Raw genomic sequence first — 18,500 nt, 5'->3', positions numbered from 1 at the left:
GTTTCTGGAACCAGTTCCAAGAAGGCAGCTTGTGGAAATAGGGCTGGGGGAAAAACTCACAGATATACTATGTGTATTACCATAGCCCCAAACCTGGCCAGGGCATTGTTTCTTCTTCATCACTTTCCTTCTCCACCCTGATTGATTCACCCATTCTCCACCCTTGTTTTCTTTTTTTCCCCCATCCTATACATGTTTCCTAGTCACCTGAGCTGAACATGTTGAAAACTGAACTCATAATTTCCCTCCTCAAACCTGCTCATCCTCCTTTATTCTTTCATCTCTGTTAGTGGTGTCGTGAGCAACCATCCACTAATCCTAGCCGGAAGCCTGCCCGATTCATCTAGTCAAGGCACAGCCCTCTCCCACTCTCTCACGCCAGTTCATACTGAAGTCTTTCATCTGCTTATTACCTCTTAAAGTTTCTTAAACTTGTTCCCTTCTCTCCATTCCCACCGCACTACCTGCAGTACCTAACTACTCTCATTCTCTCTCTCCCAAACTGTTGCTGTATCTTCCTAAATAATTTCTCTGCCCTTTGGCCTTGATTTCTCAGGCTTCTCAGGGCTGCGGTGTTCTAAACACTAATCCAAACATCTCATCATGCGTCTCTATCATGGATTAGATCAAGGCAAAGCTACGTAACCTAGAGCACGTGCGTCCGGATCTGGCCACTGCCTGACCTGCCATCTTCCTACATTTCTCCCTCCTCCTCTCTCCTACACTCTCTCCCTTTTGTGGATCAATTTTAAGCCGCTTCCCAAATCATCCCTATGCTTCTTCATGCCACTAAACTTTTACTTATGCTTTTGTCTCTGCTTGTGATACCACTCAGTTAACCCTACCCATTCTCAAAACATAGCTCAGGATTTACTTCCTCTAAGAAACACACCCACATCCCATCCCGGCACCCTAGGCCAGTACTTCTCAAATATTACCGTGTATATGATTGCCTAGCAATCTCATTAAAACTCACATGCACACTCAGTCAGACTGGGTTGGAGCCAGAGTCTGCATTCCTCACAGGTTTCCAGAAGATGCTGCTGCTGCTGCTGCTGCTGCTGCTGCTGCTGCTGCTGCTGAAACCATACTTGGAGTAGCAAGGCCCTGAGCTAACCTGTTACCGCACTATCTCCCCTGCAGTAAATACTCTGTTTGGCTTTATGTCTACCCACATTTGAAGCCCTTTGAGATTAGAATCAAGACTTCTTTGTATCCTAAGTGCTGAGCACATATATTTGCTAAGTAAAACTGAACTCTCTTGACTTTTTTTTTTTAAGGGTAGACTTAATATTTTATTGCCACTTATATAATCAGATGGCAATTGGGTATACAGTCTTCATACTTGATCTTTCCTTTTGGTAAATAAAAAAATTTACAAGTTTTCAACAGCCAATGGCTGGTTATGTTTTCAGAAAACATAATTAGATTAATTCATTAATGGTAGCTTCAAGTTTTTCCTTACTAGCTCCAGAAAGTTCACCCACCTTTTGTCCTTTTTTTAAAAACTGGAAGGGGGGCGCCTGGGTGGCGCAGTCGGTTAAGCGTCCGACTTCAGCCAGGTCACGATCTTGCGGTCCGTGAGTTCGAGCCCCGCATCAGGCTCTGGGCTGATGGCTCGGAGCCTGGAGCCTGTTTCAGATTCTGTGTCTCCCTCTCTCTCTGCCCCTCCCCCATTCATGCTCTGTCTCTCTCAAAAATAAATAAAAAAACGTTAAAAAAATTTTTTTTAATAAAATAAAATAAAAAACTGGAAGGTTGGCATGCATTTGACTTCACGCTCTGAAGCAACATCCCAACAGTCATCCACATCTGCTTCAAGGAACGCCATGTTGGAATACTTGTCAGAGAAGGAATGAAAGAAAGGCTTAATTATTTTGCAAGGCCCACACCACATGGCTGAAAAGTCAACTACTACAAGTTTTTCCCCTGCACTGTTCAAGGCTTCCTGAAAAGCATACTTGCTCTCAATCTGCTTCACCATTTTGGCGGTTAGGGTCTGACAAGCGGCTGTGAGGACCATGTAAGTAGATCCTAAGTGCTGGACAGAGCTCTCTCTTGACATTTTTAACTTTTTATTTTTCTTGGTATCATGGCAAAGGAATGGTTTGTAACCTGTGGTACTCAGGCATGAGTGTAAGGAAATACATATTGGGTCACACACACACACACACATGCCCTTCTTTCTCTCCTAAAAGAGAAAATTACCAATCATGGAACTCCTAACTCAAGAAGAAAACTGGCCTCAGCACAAATGCCTGGAGAGCCAGAATACATAGATATCTTCTCCCTTTCCTTCCTCTTTCCCAAGGCAGAAGCAGGTGGCCATACCTAGATACCCCACAATACCTGAGAGGCCTTGCAATACCTGAGAGTCCCTCAAGCCATCCCTTAATTCCTTTACCAAACAAATATTGATTGAGCACCAACTATGTGCCAAACATGGTTTTCTTCCTTCACTGTCATCTCTTTCCAGTCCCCCAGAAACTGGCCAGGCAACCGGGCCTGTTCCCACTTGTTTAGGCTTAGATTTTTACCCTGAGGGGCCAAGGTTTTGTACAAAGTCTTAGACTATTTCATTCTCCATTTATTTTGCAGTAGGTGACAGGTTAGTAAATGCCAGAACAGCTAAGCCTGTTGGAAAACAGAAGAGAATATGTTTTATTAAGTGCAGAGGTTAAAAGGATGATGTGCTGATGCCAAGAGAAGTCTGCAGGGAGAAGGAGGAAATGGGGAGCTACATCTAAGACCTGATCCTGAGGGAGCCGTCAAAGAAGCCCTACCATTGCCCTCCCCAGAACCTGAGAAGAGCGAGGTGCATGGGCTCCCTGAGGACCCAGGGACCTCTGTTCCTCATCTCCTGACCCTCCACATACATACCTTCTGCTCCAACAACACAGGACCATCTGCTGTTCCCCAAACAAGCTGTGTATTTTCACAAGCTTTTGCTCACCCTGTTCTCTCTGCTTCTATTGTGTTTCCTTTCCTCCTCTGCCATTCTTCAAGGTTCAATATTCATGTCGCCTCTTTTTAAACCTCTCCCTAAGCTCTTAGTCAGAATCCCCTTCCCTCTGTGTCACCTTAATAGTGGTTAGCACAGTTGGATTCTTGTTGTAGTAAATTATTTAGTTGTATTCCTTGTCTAGCTCTTTGTTCATACTCTTTGGGAATGGAGACCCTTCTCTGTACCCCTTTTATATGGCCTATAGGTAGCACAGTGACGCTGTATGTTAAGGAGGAAAAGCAAAATCACCACTGAAGAAAAGACTGCATCTGACTGAAAGTGAGTGCCCAGAGCTTCCTCTGCACAAAACCACAGCATCCGACAATTATTTTGGAGAATAAGTGACAGTAGGGTTACGAAGGGGAGTTCTGATTTCACAATGCCTTCCCAATTGGCTCCAAATAATTCTTCTTCTCCATGTTCTTTAGGGAACTCATAAATACTTAGAGAGGGAGGTCAAGTACTAAAAATGACTGTCTTAAGGCAGAGCAGCCAAACTTAACATAAGCAAAGTAATTCCTACTGAGGGTTCTGAGGACTTATCAAAGGAGAGCTGGTTATAGAACCACAGCAATAGAAATCAGCTGAAAACAGCTGGTGTTAACAGCACTGAACGGATGTATTTTATACATATGAGAAGATGTCTCTCTCCAATTTTAATTTACAACTTGAAAAAGACACAGGTGTCTCTAAAAGCTAAAAGAAATAGCAATTAAAATAATAATTAGCTTTTATTAAGCCCTATATATTAATAAATGTGCCAAAGAACTTTACATGTATTAACTCCTTTTATCTGCTTAAGAGTCCTATGATGTAGGGGCACCTGGGTGGCTCAGTTGGTTGAGCATCCAACTTTGGTTCAGGTCATGATCTTGAGGCTCATGGATTTAAGCCCTACATCAGACTCTACGCTGACACCTTGGAGCCTGGAGCCTGCTTCAGATTCTGTGTCTCCCTCTCTCTCTGCTCCTCCCCACTTGCACACACATGTTCTCTCTCTCCCACGCATGTGCACGCACATGTTCTCTCTCTCTCCCTCTCTCTCTCTTTCTCTCGAAAATAAATAAACATTTTTTAAATTAAAAAAAAAATCCTATGATGTAGGTAGTACTATTGCCCCTACTTTACTGCTAAGGAAACTGAGACCCATAAAGGTAAAGTTACTTGCCCAAGGACACACTGTTAAAAAAAAAAAGAATAGAGCCAAGATTCAAACCCAAGCAGCCTGGCTCCAGAGCCCATATGTGCATCTCTATCATTCTGAAGTGCCTACTGTGCTCTACCGAGCAGCTCTTGCCTGCCAAGGATTTTGATGGACTCTTTATATGCCTTACTTGTATCCTCACAATAAGATAGGTTATATCCTTTCCGCATGAGGTAAATTAAAGAGAAAGTTAGGTTACTTGTCCAAGACTGCACAATGAGAAATTACTGGTTCCATATACATGACAAATATTATATAATCATGGTCTATTGCTGTTTGGAGCCAACCTTGGAGACTCAATATCATCACCAAAGTTCTCAGGTTAAAAAAAAAAAAAAAAAAAAAAAGGAGAGGGGCGCCTGGGTAGCTCGGTCGGTTGAGCATACAACTTCGGCTCAGGTCATGATCTCGAGGTCTGTGAGCTCAAGCCCCGCGTCAGGCTCTGTGCTGACAGCTCAAAGCCTCGAGCCTGCTTTGAATTCTGTGTCTCCCTGTCTCTCTGCCCCTCCCCCACTCATGCTCTGTCTGTCTCTCTCTCTCTGTCAAAAATAAACATTAAAAAAAAAGGAGAGAGATTTTGCCAATCTCCCAATCTTGCATAATTGTACTAATGCAGTCAAAGAGAGTTATGTAGGAAAAGAAGTGATCATGAATGCTTTGGAGATTCCCCACCTCATCCTGTGCTTTTAGGCCTTCCTCAGATTAGAAAAACTCAATTAGTTTCATGTGCATTCCCTTCCCCAAAAAGCAAGGTGAAATTCCAAACGCAGAAGTGCTTTCCTTAGGTATAACCTATATAAAGTATACATTTCTAGAAAATGAGGTTTATTCCCTATTAGGGTCTCGGTTAAACCTCTGAATTATCGCCTCTCATTTCATCTTCTTAATGTGTTTAGTCCATCATAAATTTTAATCTTCTAAGTAAATTGAGAGCAAGCTGTCTGCGACATCTGTCAACCCCACTGATTGCCAGAATTGATTTGGTAGATCTGCCCTGCTGGAAAGGTGTCCCCTTTCTTCCTGGCTCTGCCACATGTGTCTCTCCCAAAGCTGCACGCTTCATTGAAGAGGATGGTTTTCCTAGAGAGGGGAGGACAAGGATCCACAAGGAGTCAAGTTCTCCTGTGGGACTATCCAGGCCTTGGATAGTAGGGTCTCTGCCACTAGACAATGAGCCACTTGAAGGTGGAGATCTCATCTTTGTGTCTCCAGCCTGCTAGAACCATGCCTGGCACATGGTAGACTCTAAAGTGTCTGTTGAATGAATAAGAAGGAAACAGACCCATAGTCAGCTTCTGTATCTAAATAGCTTCAATTCTACGTTAGGGAAACAAATGTAAATAAAAATACAAACATACAAAATTCAAACATGCACACATACAATCTAACCCCATCTTGAGAGTCAACCCAACACATAGAGTTTACAAACAGAAAAAGGGCACAGTCCTAGGAGACCCAGTAGAGGGCACCACACACCAAATATAGTCAAGGTTTGGCTACAGAAATGGAGCACGTGTCTATCTAGTTCCTGCTGGTCTAAGGTGTTGTGAAAGGACACGGAGCAGAAAATATTCCTATGGGCCTGTGCTCTAAAAGTACCTGAATTTCTATTTTGGTTCAATTGTGGATATAAATTTCCCTGTTTGCCTCATTTCAGTAGATTTTGTTTTTAGAGATGATCTTTTAAAGCACGGAACAATGGAAAACACTGTAGTGGTAAATTTGAAAAACAAGATACAAAATTGTATGTAAAATCTGATAATAGCAATACCAATAATTTTTTTAAAAGACAAAGCATAAATATAAGATGGAAAGAAAAATTGTAAAACATGAACTGTGATTCTTTTTCGTGATGACTTTTTATGTACTCACAGGCATCCATACTTAGTCTTCTATATTCTCCAAATTTCTTTTGCACTTTTATAATGTAATACATATATAATATGTGTATATATATATATACACAATATATATATATGTAATATATATTATTTGATATGTAATATATATATATACACAATATATATATGTAATATATATTATTTGATATGTAATATATATATATATATTTGATACAAAACAAAATGTAACATGTATTAACAATTAGTTCTCCTTAGCCAAATGTTGTATTTCATTCTCTTTGTAGATATTGTTGGGAACAGAGGAAGGAGCCTCTCTCTATTGGTCATTTAAGTCAGTGGTTCTCAAGTCTGGCTCTAGAATCATTCAGGCACTTTTAATAAATGCCAGTATTAGGCTTCACTTTGGAGATTCTTATTTAATGATAAACCTAAAACTGTTACCAGTGCTGATTTTCGAGACACTTGCAAGACAAGGTATTGGAATAAGTTCTCTTCTGTTTCAGTAACTTGTACTTATTGAGAAAATGTCAAGTCTAAAAAAGGAACTTTAGAGATTGAATAACCACACATTAACCAATCGATCCATGTGTGGGAAATGGTGTAACAACTACACTCTGAATTGGGGCTAGTATAGACACTTGTACATCTTACAGCTCTAAAAGCTGGCTTGGTTCCAGTATTCCCCGTAACTACCTTGCAGCCCTTGGGAGGTAATTAACTAATGACAGTAAAGGGCTTTTAAACTGAAACATGCTGTATAAATGCTAAACACAGGAAACACACAGAGGATTTCCACTGACTGCCAATACTTTTGAACCAGAGAGTTGATGCATCTTTCAGCCAATTTCCCCTTTGCAACTAAAATCTTCCTAATCCTAAATAAATAAATAAATAAATAAATAAATAAAAATAAAATCTCCCTAATCCTTATTTCAAGGGAAACAAAAGGAGTTTTTTCTTAAGTGTCTTTCCCACCAATCAAAGACCCAAGATTACCCCTTTACTTTCTCAGAAGTAAGTTTCTGCCTCAACAAAACGTTGCATGGTAGTGTGGTTTGTGTGAATGGCTGGTTGGATTGGATCACTGAAGGTAGGTTCTACACAAAAGGAGTCATATTAAGTGGTCTAATATGAGTCCTGGCACCACCCTTCACATCATCTTTGTTTGTAAAGCAAAAGATTTGTGCAAATGGTAATAAATGAAATACTATAAAAGGACTTCCGGTGAAAAGCAACAGTATTTCCTCTTCTCCTTGTTTAACTCTGTTCCCCTCTAGAGATGAAAACTCTGGTTTCATCTTGTGGTAGGTTCCCCTTCCTAAGGAGAGAGAAAAAAAAGGGAGAGAAAACTTCAAGGTAACCTGGCTATGCACCTACATGATACCATCCCTCATGACCTTGTAAACTGAGACTGCTTAATCAAACTACATGTTTGTGTGTGTTACTATATATGGGAGACAAAGAAATAGAAAATAGATTTAAAAAACTATGCCATGTGACGTTCAGTGCTCAATTCTTCAAGTACAAACCCAACTGAGCAGTACCGGCAGGAATAAAGTTGCTTCCTGGAAATTAAAAAGCCTCAGTGTCATGACTGTGTAAGAATCCTGCTACAATCTGAGGTGAGATCATTTGGTGTTTCCTTTCACTGCACTCTGTATCTCTCTTCTTAGATTACCAACGTCAGTCAATATCAATTGATTGCACAGTATGAAAATGAGCATGTATCTCATAGTACCCTTCTCTTCCTAATATTTAATGGCAATGACGGTTTTTTATTTCCTCTATTAGAACTAATCACTTATGTTTCTAAATAAAGACTCAAATTGCTATTTCTTTTTAATAGAGTATCTGTGCATTTCTTCCTCTATAAAATGAAGGCATTGGCCCCTTCCCATTGCTCTACTTCTCCTCTCCCTTTCATTTTCATCAGCAGCCATGTACCACCAACAGAATTCTTACTGTTTACATTCTTCGCTGCAACCATAAAAAAGTCTTTTCTACTTTGCCTATAGGTTGACTTTAGAAGTTAAAAAGACTGTATACTTTTTTCCAAAGAGTACAGTGTGAGTGAGAGAGCAGGTAACTTTACATTAGAGAAAACCTGGCCAACACAACCTCAGCCAGGTTATCAAGTTCAACAAGAGTGTTAATTCGATATGTCATGTTGATAGCATGTGCCCTTGGTTTGATGTGACAAAATGGCACTTGACCTTTGTGGTCTTCCCTGAAAAACCCATAACCCCAATCTAATCATAAGAAAAACATTAGACGAATCTCAAATGATGGACATTCTAGACCTGTGCTCCTCAAACCTATCAAGGTCTTCAAAAACAAGGAAAGTATGAGAAACTATTACAGCCAAGAGGAGCCAAACGAGACAGGATGACTAAATGTAATGGAAATAGAAGACATTAGGGAAAAACTAAAGAAATCTGATAAAGTATGAACTTTAGTTAATGACAATGTATCAATATTCATTCATTCATTATAGCAAATGGCTAATACTTGCATAAGATGTTAATAATAGTTGATCTGTCTACTGTATTTACATTTTTCTATAAATCAAAAACTTGTTAAAAATAAAGTTTATTAAAATACAAAATAATGGAAACAAGTCAATATGCCACATATACTTTATTATTGATATAGACATTATTCAATATCAATATGCTAGGATGACATTTTCCATGAACCCAGTGTTATAACCCCTGGGTCTCTCAAATGAGGCTATTTCTAGTATCAAGGTCAAATTGATTGCCTTTTCTCTGCACTCTTTTCACTGCTTATATTCATGCCCGAACGTAGTTTGCTTCATGTGTGGTCTGTGACTCTGTTGTTCAGAATTTGCTTTTTCTCAAATTTCTAATTGTCATTTTATCTTGTATATTCTAGCCTGTGGCACTTTCTCCTTAATTCAACCATTAATCCTTCCCTTTCACTTTTTATCTTTCAGACATTTTTTGAAATCTCCACTCCATTGGCTTCCACCCTTTCCCCTCACACACTTTTTTCCCCATGTTTGTTTACTCTTATTCCAGTGGAGTCTTAGCAAGGAGGTTAAGTGCACATAGGCTCATGCTCCTGTCTTGAAAAAGAAGCTTACTTTGCCTTTCATAAGGCAAAGTACGGTTTCATACTCAGTCCTGACGCAGAGTGAGCCAGCTAAGATCTGGCTCAAAGAAAGGAAAGTAGTTTCTTCTCTGAGAAAACACCCAATGGCAGATGTTGCCCGTGCTGTGGAAGGGTCCAGGAGGGCCCTGGGGCCCTGGCTGCAGTGGCTTCCACAGAGGCTTGGGCAGCTGCAGCTGTCACCTTGGTCAAGGCCAGGCCGAAGACAGAGAGTAGAATCTGGTCACCAAGATGGGGTCACCTGAACAAGGACATGAAGAGCAAATCCCTGGAAGAGTTCTGTCCCTCTCCTTGCCCATCAAGGAAACTGAGATCATTGACTTTTTCCTCGGGGCATCCCTCAAGGATAAGGTTTTGAAGATTATGCCTGTGCAAAAGCAGATCCATGCTGGCCAGGGGATCAGGTTCAAGGCATTTGTTGCCAACAGAGTTTACAATAGAGATGTTGGTCTGGGTGTTAAGTGCTCCAAGGAGGTAGCCTCTACCATCCATGGAGTCATCATCCTGGCCAAGCTTTCCATCATTTCCATGTAGCAAGGCTACTGGGAGAAACACTCAGCAAGCCCCACAGTGTCCCATGCAAGCTGGCCGGACGCTGTGGCTCTGTGCCGATGTGCCTTATCCCTGCCCCCAGAGGCACTAGCATTGTCTCAGCCAAGAAACTACTGATGATGGCCAGTACTGACGACTGCTGCACTTTGGCTGCACTGGGCAACTTCGCCAAGGCCCCTTTTGATGCCATTTCCAAGACCTACAGCTAACTCACCACTGACCTCCAGAAAGAGACCGTGTTCACCAAGTCTCCCTATCAGGATTCACGGACTATCTATAAAGGCCCACACCAGAGTTTCATGGAGAGGACCCAGGCTCCAGCTCTGGCCACCACATGGTTTTATACAAGAAAAATGAAGTGAATTAAAGGCTGCGAAAGAAAGAAAGAAAGAAAGAAAGAAAGAAAGAAAGAAAGAAAAGAAAGAAAGGAAAAGAGAGGAAGGAAGGAAGGAAGGAAGGAAGGAAGGAAAAGAAAGAGAAAGAAAGAAAGAAAGAAAGAAAGAAAGAAAGAAAGAAAGAAAGAGAAAGAGAGGAAGGAAGGAAGGAAGGAAGAGAAAGAAAGAAAGAAAGAAAGAAAGAAAGAAAGAAAGAAAGAAAAAGAGAAAGAGAGGAAGGAAGGAAGAGAAAGAAAAAGAAAGAAGAAAAGAAAGAAAGAAAGAAAGAAAGAAAGAAAGAAAGAAAGAAAGAAAGAAAGAAAGAAAAAGTATATGGAGTAGTACTCTGACCAATATGTAGTCCTTAAGGAGAAACAAGTAGTGCATTTGATCAATCAGTGGACTTCCTATTACCAGATACTTCTGGAAGCACATTCTAACCAATCAGTCCTCATACTTGTTTTCAAAGAAACACATGGGAAATGTGTTGTTTATAGGAAAATGAGTTGTTTATTTTTTTATTTTTTTAATGTTTATTTATTTTTGAGAGAGAGAGAGAGAGAGAGTACAAGGAGGGAAGGGGCAGAGAGAGAGAGGGGGACAGAGGATCTGAAGCAGTGTCCATGCAGACAGCACAGAGCCCAATATGGGGCTCGAATATGCAAACCGCATGATTGTGATCTGAGCCGAAGTCCATCATTTAACCAACTGAGCTACCCAAGTGTCCCAGAAAATGAGACGTTTTAAAAAAGAAGGTGACTGGGCACACCTGGGAGGTACAGACAGCTGAATGTCCACCTCCAGCTCAGGTCATGATCTCACAGTTTGTGGGTTCAAGCCCCGCATTGGGCTCTCTGCTGTCAGCGTGGATTCTCTGTCTCCCTCTCTCTCTGCCCCTCCCCTGTGAGCTCTCTCTCCCTCAAAAATAAACTTTTTTTTTTTTCTAAAGGCAGGTGCCTGGATCTTTTTACACAGACTTCTACAAAAAGCACATGCTGTTTTGCCTTGTCTTGGATGAAGCAAGTGTAAACAGTACCAAAGAATTACAGAAGAGAGTCCTAGCGGTCAAGTCTTAAAAGGCATTCGAAGATCATCTAGCTCTAATCCAAATGTTTGACTTCTCAGATGAGGTCAAGGGGGTACTTCTCCAAGGTCACTTAACTAACAGTTGGAACCAATAAGACTAGAAAATGAGTAAGGTTAACCCAAGGAGCTTTCTGACACACACCTCATGCTGAGTCTTGAAGAGCTGTTTTCCACTTGCTTCTCTACAATTTCCTCCCCTCCAACCACATCCTTTCAGGAACTCTAAAAAGAGGTCTGGAGAGAAGGGCAGGATGGAGTAGGAGGATAAGAGGGCTATAGCTGAGAAGGGGTCTGTCTCATTTTTTTTTCCAGGGATCTACTTGCCCTGGCTGGGATCGGTGGACAAAATTAGTAACTCTGGGGATTCACCCTTCTTCCTTCTCTCATTCTCTTACTCCAAACCTGCCTGGGAGAGGTAGAACGCAGATGGCATGGTTTGGCTCTACCTGTTTGACAAAATAAGTGTTCTGGACCTAGAAATTGATGATGCTCTTACAGAAGGTAGCAATGTCCTATGTACATAGGACACCATTCTCCCAAAAGTTGTTTTACTACCTAAATATTCCCACTGACACAAATCATTAAAGGAAGAAAGGTCATAATTTTATGACGTTGAGTTCAGTAATTAATACAAGCAAGACAAAGGCATTTTTCCCCCATACCGTTTAATTTCTTTATTGTTTTTTGCTTCAGGAAACTGAAGAAGAGGAAAAAAAAAATGTTCACAGTACACTTAATTTCTAAAGCTCAGAGTAACAAGGAAGAGGTCCTACCACATGTCCTACAATTGTCTTCTGTAACCCTACTCAGACATTTCCCCCCAGGACAACCATTAGAATACCTATGGAGGATATAACTACAGAATCTAATAACAAAGCCACATTCAATCACCAAAAATCATGGTGCTAATGTGCCAATGTGCGATACCATGTTGAAAACGTAGCACCCCTTCCTAGATGTCAGCTCTGTGATGCACGGAGATCTCACCTCTGCATGCCTCCACTAATTCTCATTAATTTTTCTGGAAATGAAGAAGGATAGTTGTGACTCAGCAACTTTTCTTATTTATGAGGGACAACCTTCGTCTCCCTTAGCAACTTCTCTCTAGCCTTCCAGATTCATGTCTTTTGAGCTGTACCTTGCCAGAGAGTGAGAAGGTTCGATACTAGAATTTTCTAATTTTTTACTTAAGAATATTGGCAAGTGTGGGTTCAATTTTGTTAATGTTTATCTACTTTTGAGAGAAAGAGAGACAGAGCGTGAGTAGGGGAGGGGCAGAGAGACAGGGAGACACAGAATCTGAAGCAGGCTCCAGGCTCTGAGCTGTCAGCACAGAGCCCAACACGGGGCTTGAACCCACGAACCGCGAGATCATGACCTGAGCTGAAAGAAGTTGGACGCTCAACGATCTGAGCCACCCAGGCACCCCTGCAAGTGTGCGTTTTAAAAATGAAGTGTCTACATTGAAAAAATGTATTGTGAGGCTGAAATTAAATATTCAAAAATCTCAAAAAGATCCACCCTCAAACCCAACAAATGCCTATTTAAGGATGATAAGACAGCCATATAAAAGCTATTTGAAAACAAAAATATCTGGTTGAGATATAATAGCTGGTTATTATAGGTCTATTAATGGTATAAAACATGCTATTTAATATGGGTTAAATATTGGTGTTGAGAAATATGGGGAGGTATGTTGGGAAATCAGAGTACAGATTGGATGGTAAATAATCTTAGGGTGCAACAATTTAGTTACATTGCTAAGTGTATGATTGACATATAATACATATCTTTTAATGCACCAAAGAAAACTCACAGAATGAGTAAAGTGTGGCTGGCAGTTGAAGCATATAGGCACTTTTATAGCTGGGGTTTGATCCTAGCTCTGCTTTCAGTTCAGTGAACTTGAAAAGTTTCTTTATCTATAAAGCAGAAATAACAATGGCAACCAATTCGTAGAGTCATTATTGTAAGGATTAAGTGAAAGAATCCATTTAGCACAGTGCCTGACACATAGTAAGCACTCGATATTTGCTTTTATTATTACTCTTGGCAGACTTTTACAGATTACTCATTTAGGGAAAAAGTATTCTGGTATAAATGATCAGCAGAGATCTGATGTATTCCTTTTTCTCTACATTGCCCAATTAAGTTACTTTAAAAGGGAAAAGAAGCTTAAGATGACATATAAATTTCAGAGTCACTGAATGAGGGTACATATAGATAGCAAATTCTGTTATCCAAGGCAATAAGAAAAAGGGGTGTTTTGATTAATCCAATATTCTAATTAACACACAGTTGACAATTTCCAAGGAATTGAAATATTGTATGCACTCAGAGCAAAAACTACTCTAACCACTATTTAATCTCTCTCTCTCTCTCTCTCAATCTCTCTTTGATGTTGCAAAAGAATAAATCATGGACTTTATTAAAATTTAAATATTTTGCTCTTTGGAAAACACCATTAGAAAAGAAAAAGGCAAGCCACTGATTGGGAAAAAAATACTTGCAATGCCCACATCTGACAAAGGAGTTGTATCTAGAATAAATAAGAAGTAATAAGCAATAAGAAAATAACCTAATTTTTGCAAATGGGCAACATATTTCAACAGGTGCCTCATAAAGATATACAAATGGCCAAAAGCTTATGAAAAGATGCTCAACACTATTTGTCACCAGGAAAATACAAATTAAAGTGATGAAGATGATGTGCTATTGTGCATCGAATACAATGGCTCTAATTAGAAAGACTAAGTCAAATATTGAAAAAATACAGAGTAGCTGGAACCTTGCCACACTGCCGGTAGAAATGTAAACAACTCCTTTGGAAAACAGTTTGGCAGTTTCTTATAAAGTTCATACTCAATAGAAACAAAAACATATGTCTACATAATGACTTCTGCACAGATTTTCATAGCAACTTTATTCATAATAGCTGCAAATTGGAAACAGTCCACGTTTTCGTCAGCAATTGAATGGATACAGTGTGGCATACCCATACAATGGAATAGTACTTGGCAATACAAAGAAAGGACCTACTGACACAGTCGATTATGTGGATGAATTTCAAAAACATTATGTCAAGTAGAAGAAGCCAGACTCAAAAAAGCACATACTATATAATTCCAGTTATGTGAAATTATAGAAAATGTAAACTAATCTATAGTGATAGAAAAGAAAACAACAGTTACTTGGGGCCAGGAGGGGGTGACTGTTAAGGAGCACGAGGAAATTGTCGAGGTGAGGGAACTGTAGACCTTAAGTGTGGTATCGGTTACATGGGTGTGTACTTTTGTCAGAACTCATGGAACTATATACACTTTTAATGGGTTCAGTTTATTTGTTTAAACAATATTTCAATTAAGTTAATTTTTTAAAAGGAATAATACAGTTAATCTTTTTTAATAATACAGTCTAGCTTTAAAAAATAGTCAGAGAACTGCTAAAATGTCATTGCAGAAGTAGTTTCAATAGCAAAGAAAAGGAACCAATCTAAGTATTCACTAATAGATACACAGTAATCAGTTATGATGAGTCTATATTACTAAATACGGTGCAACCATTAAAAAGACTGAAGTAGTTCTATATGTTTTATATAGATGTTTATGACCTATAGTGGAAAGCTAGGATACACAACACTATTTATAGTATGCTAAATACTCATTTGCAAAAATATATTCTATGTACATGTGTATATTTATATACATGAAAACTTCCAAAGGATCTATACTAGTTTTACAGACTTTATTTACCTTGAGGGCTAATCATGGGATGAGACATTTGCAAAAGGATTTTTCACTTTCCCATTTTTCATCATTGAATCTTTACAGGAAGCCAATTTTACATGTATAATCGGCAGAAACAGTAGTGATATTTCCAAACGGGAAAAACGAAAGGCAGTTGGAACCTTCCAGGAACCTTCCAGGTATCATTATGAACACCAATCTTTTTGTCCTCTCCAAGTGGGGAAATGTTGAATAACAGAGATTTCTAATTAACTAGATACCAATAAGGATGGATTTACTGTATGTTGCGAAGGAAAACATTCTGCTCCATTCTTCCACCAATAGGCTGAAGAGTCATTGAATTCGTGGAAGGGAAAATATGAGATCAAACCTGGCAAGGTGGGGGTTTTCCATCCTAATCACTTGACCTATCTCTCCAAGACAATCAGTCAATGTCTTCTAGTCTGGGCAACAAACTGAGAGCACCTGCCTATACCACACCTTATGATGACACTCTCTGAGGGTAAAACTGATAAAGGTCAGAGTACTACAGCACAGCTTTTTCTGCAGATCCTTGGAATCTTCCTGAGAAAATGAAAATTTTGATACCCCTAAATGCTCAGACAGAACATTCAAGAGTCCCCTTTTAAAAAAAAAATTCTTTTTAATCTTTATTTATTTTTGAGAGAGAGGGAGAGACAGAGCTCAAGCAGGGGAGGGGCAGAGAAAGAGGGAGACACAGAATCTGAAGCAGGCTCCAGGCTCTGAGCTGTCAGCACAGAAGTCAACGCAAGGCTCGAACTCATGAACCGCAAGATCATGACCTGAGCTGAAGTTGGACATTTAACCCACTGAGCCACCCAGGCGCCCCCAAGAGTCCCCTTATGTAACCGGCAATGTCAGGGCAATCCCAAGAAATACAGATCAGAGTAGCATTGTTCTCAGAAGAGACTTTCAAAATACTGTCGTCTACATGTGTCTTCTCAACTCTGCAATTAAATATTCACTTACTGCTTCCCATAGTTCCCCAAGTCTAGACACTATAATTATCATGACAATTTCTCCAATGTCCTAATTAACAGAGAACGAAAAGCCTGGGAGAAGAAAACAAGGACCCCAGGACTTCGATTCAGCAGTCAGATCTGCCAATGCCAATGAGGGAATTAGCCAAATATAGACGAGAATGATTCATCTCTTTCTTCACTTCCCTATCTCCCCTTGTTTGCCCTTCCTGTATGCTTCTCAAAGGAACATATCAAAACTTTGCTTCTACTTTTCCTGGTCCCCTAGTTAATCTTCCTGGCCCATGAGGCCCTGCGCAGGCCCATCTCAGTCAGCAGAATTCAGTAGGTAGTCTGCTGGACCAAGACATTAGAGCTTGCAGTGTGTTTGGAGAGCTTTGTTTCTATGAATACATTTTGAATGTTGCCTATACGCTTCAGTATATTTTTGCATGACAATTCGAATGTGAGCAACCTGAGCCTCCTCAAGCAGGGCCCAGGGTTCCCATCCAGGAGACCTGCTGAGAAGGACCTCAGAAGGCTGTTCTCCCTACCTTTTCTCTTGTGCTTTAAGGAGGGTCCCAGTGAGTTCAGCCACAAGGCCACTGCACTTATCAGTACCACACCCTCATTCAGCTACCTCAGCAGTGAGTCAAGGAGTTCCAGGGGTGCCCAGATGATGCTCTGCCCAAGGTCAGGGCCACTTTTCATACAACGGGCCTGATACTTACGGCATCTACAGGATGTTTACTTATGAGCCAGAATTCCCCCACAGTTTAGTTCTGTGGGCTGAACCTCCCAGCCCTTCTGGGGAACTCACACTCGGTATCATGTGACTTCTGCCTATTCACTGTCACCTCTCTCTTTTCAACTCTGAAATTTTAATTTCCTGTTTGCTTTTCTGCTCGTCTTTAAAGAAATTTGGAGAGGTTAATGGCAAAAAGGGAAGCATTCGAGGGGGGCCTGGCTAGCTCAGTTGGTGGAGCGTGTGACTCTTGATTTTGGAATTGGGAGCTTGAGCCCCACATTGGGTGTAGAGATTACTTAAAAATAAAATATCTTGGGGCACCTGGGTGGCTCAGTCGGTTGAGTGTCCGACTTCGGCTCAGGTTGCCATCTCTTGGTTAGTGAGTTTGAGCCACACATCAGCTCGCTGCTGTCAGCATGGAGCCTGCTTCGGATCCTCTGTCCCCCTCCCTCTCTACCCCTCCCCTGCTCATGCTCTCTGTCTCAAAATTAAATTAAATTAAAATATTTTTTAAAAGAGAGGGGGAACTTCAGTAAAGGGGAAGAGAGGCTCTGAAGATATAGAAGAAGGTTCTCTGTTCTCTGCCACTCGTTTTACAGATACACACACACACACACACACACACACACACACACACACACCTGCTCACAAGCACACGTATACCAAGCACCCAGAGCCTTGTGAGACCCTGAGGACCAGGACTGTGGCTAGCTAACACTGGACACCCCTTAACTCACAGTGGCAGAGGATTTCTGCCCACCTGCCCCCAGCACTCCCCACTCCTTATTTCCTGTCAACTGTTCTCTTTCTACAAGAACCATTAACCTTTCTGAGAAGCCAAAATGGCTCACAATGTCTTCAAGTTATCTCTTTCTGGTAACAATGCCATGAGTATAATATTTAACAATTTACAAAGCCCTTTCACCTATATACACTATCCTGTTTAAGTTTCACCACAATCCTGTGAAATAGGTTAAATTATTACCCCCTATTTACAGAAAAGGAAATCTGAGTGTCAATCTGGTCGAGCAAAGCAGGCATATGACGGCACTGGGTCTTGGTCAAAATGTAAGTCCCAGAAACTGTGTTATCTGACACCTGCTTCTAGCGTAAACTGCCCCGTCCGCAGCCCCCTGGATCAGGAAAGTCAGATCAGGCTGATGTCTGTGCATCAGTGATCACCGAGTGGACTAGAGGTGAACACCTGGCCTGAGGCAGCCTGTCCATCAGCTGGCTAATGGCTCATGAGGATGCCTGGGGCAAAGAGCTCTACCCCAAAGGAACAATGTGATTAAGCCCAGTCATTTGGACTAGCTCTTTTTGGCATTTAGATTGAAGAATTGGCCCATTAATAAGTAGAGGAAAATAGGGCATACATATCTTAGAAGAAAGGCAGAGAGATCACAAGAGGGAGAAGGCACATACCATGGGAGAGACAAAGGGGGAAGCCAGTCCCTCATGCTGCCTTGACCCCTGATCAGCTTTCTGGTTCCAGTTTTATTACTGTGATAAATCTTCTTTCCTAGGCGAGCTCAATGTTTCTCTGCTCCTTGAAACCAACGGAGACTTTCCACTTTCCACCTTGCAGCGTTCTTTGCTGACTTAGCCCAAAGCACTAGCCCCTGTCAGGTACCTGAAAGGAAAAGTGGGGCAAATGGGTCTCTCAAACCTCTGTAGGAGAGGTGGATGGTCTTATTTCCAGATTTTCTGCTACTCTCCTTTCCCTCTGCCCACAAGGCAACCAGCTAGTCAGGTCAATAAACACAGTTCATTGCAGTCTCCCCAGTTCAACTGGTGAGACCAACAACACAC

General features: G+C 40.9%; 1 pseudogene; it reads left to right on the top strand.

Annotated features, from left to right (window-relative positions):
* Positions 1–2,092: 2,092 nt before the first annotated feature.
* Positions 2,093–10,116, top strand: LOC106968097 (40S ribosomal protein S2-like; annotated as a pseudogene).
* The last annotated feature ends 8,384 nt before the right edge of the window (positions 10,117–18,500 follow it).

Source organism: Acinonyx jubatus, chromosome C1, assembly GCF_027475565.1.
Source record: "Acinonyx jubatus isolate Ajub_Pintada_27869175 chromosome C1, VMU_Ajub_asm_v1.0, whole genome shotgun sequence".
NCBI lineage: Eukaryota > Metazoa > Chordata > Mammalia > Carnivora > Felidae > Acinonyx > Acinonyx jubatus.
The sequence above is the reverse complement of the archived record's forward strand: the minus strand, read 5'-3'. Positions and strand labels throughout refer to the sequence as shown.